This window comes from Amphimedon queenslandica, unplaced genomic scaffold, assembly GCF_000090795.2.
Source record: "Amphimedon queenslandica unplaced genomic scaffold, v1.1 AMPQUscaffold_13188, whole genome shotgun sequence".
NCBI classification, from domain to species: Eukaryota; Metazoa; Porifera; class Demospongiae; order Haplosclerida; family Niphatidae; genus Amphimedon; species Amphimedon queenslandica.
In genome coordinates this window covers 53,337-57,040 of record NW_003546576.1, presented here as the reverse complement: position 1 = coordinate 57,040, position 3,704 = coordinate 53,337, and positions in this window count along the sequence as shown.

Below are 3,704 nucleotides of genomic sequence, written 5' to 3'. Positions count from 1 at the left end.
ATCATGAGTAAGCAGCTTTCTCTATTCAATGATCTAGGCCATGGCTCTATAAGTCAATCTATCAAAGCCAACATCTATTTACCAGTTATTGACCATATTGTATCAGAGCTAATTTGAAGGTTTTCAGCTGACAACATTGATCTCTTAAATTCGTTGGATGCTTTTAACCCACAGTCACCTCATTTCTTAAAGTACTCCCTAATCTCTTCCTTTGCTGCTCTGTATGGAATTAATGATGATGGTGACTTAAACACAGAATGCACTCTAGCCACAAGAACCTTCAGCACAAAGGAATTAGAGTCTGTCACTAGTGTTTATACGAATCTCCTGGAACTTGAAGCTGCATTCCCAACCCTCAAAAAGTTGTTCCAAATAGCATTGACTCTTGTAGTGAGTAAGGCTCATTGTGAAAGATCATTCTCTGCACTGAGACGAATTAAGACTTACTTAAGAACAACCATGACCCATGCTCGACTGGCAGATATTTCACTTATATCTATTGAGAGTGATCTCTGCTCTGGCTCTTCATTCCTTGAGGAAACTGTTCGTCGCTTTGAAGGTTCTGACAAGAATAGGACGATTATACTATCTTAACTTGACAATCAATAGTTAGGTTAATAGTTAATTAACTAATTTTAATAACCAATCCCACCCACATCTAAGTGGGCCCTGGCATCAATTCAAACCCAGCTCCGCCACTGGGTGTGAGTGGTGTTTTTAGTGTCAGTGGTGTCTGTAGTATACCAGTGTCAATAGTGTCAGTAGTGTCAGTGGTGTTTGTATTGTCATTGGTGCCAATGTTGTTTGTAGTGTCAGTAGTGTCAGTTTGCAGTGTCAGGGGTGTCAGTGGTATCAGTTGTGTTTGAAGTGTCAGGGGTGTTTGTAGTGTCAGTGGTGTTTGTAGTGTCAGTGGTGTCTTGTAGTATTCCTGTGTCAATAGTGTCTGTAGTGTCTGTAGTGTCAGTGGTGTTTGTATTGTCAGTGGTGTCATTGTTGTTTGTAGTGTCAGTAGTGTCAGTTTGCAGTGTCAGGGGTGTCAGTGGTATCAGTTGTGTTTGTAGTGTCAGGGGTGTTTGTAGTATCAGTGGTGTTTGTAGTGTCAGTGGTGGGAGTGGTGTTTGTAGTGTCAGTGGTGGGAGTGGTGTTTGTAGTGTCAGTGGTGTCTGTAGTATTCCCGTGTCAATAGTGTCAGTAGTGTCTGTAGTGTCAGTGGTGTTTGTATTGTCAGTGGTGCCATTGCTGTTTGTAGTGTCAGTAGTGTCAGTTTGCAGTGTCAGGGGTGTCAGTGGTATCAGTAGTGTTTGTAGTGTCAGGGGTGTTTGTAGTGTCAGTGGTGTTTGTAGTGTCAGTGGTTTTTACAGTGTCAGTGGTGTCCTTGGTACTCACAGTGTCAGTTGCATCAGTGGTGTTGTAGTGTCAGTAGTGTCAGTGCATGCATGGTGTTTGTAGTGTCAGTGGTGTCTGTAGTGTTAGTAGTGTCTGCAGAGTCAATAGCGTCAGTGGTGTTTTTATGTGTCAGTGGTGTCTGTAGTGTCAGTGCATGGTATTTGTAGTGTCTGTGGTGTTTGTAGTGTCAGTGGTGTCAGTAGTGTTTGTACTGTCAGTGGTGTCAGTGGTGTGTGTAGTGTCAGTGGTGTAGATGGTGTTTGTAGTGTCAGTGGTGTCAGTGGTCCTTGTAGTGTCAGTGGTTTCAGTGGTGTCAGTGGTGTTTGTAGTGTTGGTTTCAGTAGTGTCAGTGGTGTTTGTAGATGGTGTCAGTAGTGTTTTAGTGTCAGTCACTGATGTTTGTAGTGTCAGTGGTGTATGTGGTGTCAATGGTGTGTCTTAATGTCAGTGTTTGTAGTATCAATGTGTCAGTGGTATTTGTTGTGTCAGTGATCGGGTGCCTGCAGTGTCATGCAGTGGTGTTTGTAGTGTCAGTGGTGTCTGTAGTGTTAGTGCATGCATTGAATGCAGTCAATGCACGTAGATCTATATAATAATGACTATGTTATATCGACTAAAAATGATCTTAAATAATAGATCTACAGGTACATAAAGTTTGTACTTATGCTGATAAGTGGCCTTTTTTTAAATAGCATGAGTCTTTTGCTCTATAACAACTCCAGTTTCCACTTCCTAAATAAAATATTTATGACAATTGTGGCAAAAGATGTATACCGTACTTAGAAATTCAGCCTTCAAGGCCTTAATCATTAACAATTTTGATTTTTTCTGTCGAGAAAGATGTGAAATCTGTACATTGATTTCTTCTGTTTCCTTCTCTAAATTGTTTCTTTCAAAACCTAAGGCAATTCATAACATGATGAAAAATTGAGGTCTTGGAGATTACTGTATATCTGGTAATTTTTAATGTAGAAAATTTTTGTGTATTGAAATTCATGCAATTATATTTTGGTACAATCCTACCTGTCCGAAAATTAAAAAATACGGAATTTTAAAGATTATGAAGTTTAATAGATTACGAAAAATTAAAAGATTATGGTACAATGGAGTAGCATACAGAGGACATGTGTGTGAGAGGCTATCATGTTTATCATGCTGTCTGGAGTGCAGTTATAGGGGAGACCTTTGAGTGTGTCAGAAAACCATCAAATGTGAAGGACAGATATGCTGTTGCCATTGTGAAGGATGATGTTATTGTGGGTCACTTGCTGAAAAAGTTTTCTTTAGTTTGCTTTATATTTTTGAGGCAAGGAGGCACAGTGAAGTGTACTGGTACTATTGGATATAGATATAGTGCTGACTTACCTCAAGGTGGATTGGAAATCCCGTCTTGTCACTTTCACCGGAAACAAAGTATTGAGAAACTAAGATCACTACACCGTATATTGCATGATCATTCATTTAAAATAGATCTATATACTGGTATAATAATGTTATTTAATTATGTAATCTAATATACTATATATATATGCATATCTGTCTTTCACATAATAACGATAAGACATTATTATAATAAAGTGTCAAGTTTAGTGACTATTACCGGTAGTTTCATCATGACTTTCCTCATCAGATTCAGAATTGGAATCACTATCAATCTCACTTTCCAATGCTTCATGGAGCTTATTAGGTAAGTTATCTAAGGCTCCTGTGATGCCTGCGTTTATAAATCCATTGACTAAAAATTGTAGATTGCTAGCAATGTACATGGAAACTTGAACAAGCCATTCTGCTGATATCTCTTTTACACGAGCCATACTTAGATCAATGGGCTGTAAATTGTGAGTTTCTATATCGTCATCGCTTATTCCCTGTATCTGTTCCATCACTTGGGATGTATACCAATCATCAAACTTCCTCTTGAGGAAGTCTTTTACATGCTTATCAACAGCCACATCTAGTGGTTGTAAAGAACTTGTAGTATTTGGTGGGAGTAGGCAAGTGTGAATGTTGTAAAACTCCAAAAGAGAATCAATGTCCTCAGTAACCTGTCCCTTGAAGTTATCAATTATGACAACAGCTGGTGATTCAAAGCCTAGCCTTTCACAAACATTCTTGATATATAGATAATTTGTCATTTATGTACTATAACATAGTGTTCTCATTGCTCCAGTGCTTTGGCGAATGGGTAATACTCCAGTCCTCTGGAAACTCATATGAAGGATGACAGCGAGTGATTCTTCCTATGTAGATAAGCTGTAATGGCAAAAAATCACCCAATATACTGCCACAAAGTACCGCTGTTATTGGGCATTTATCAT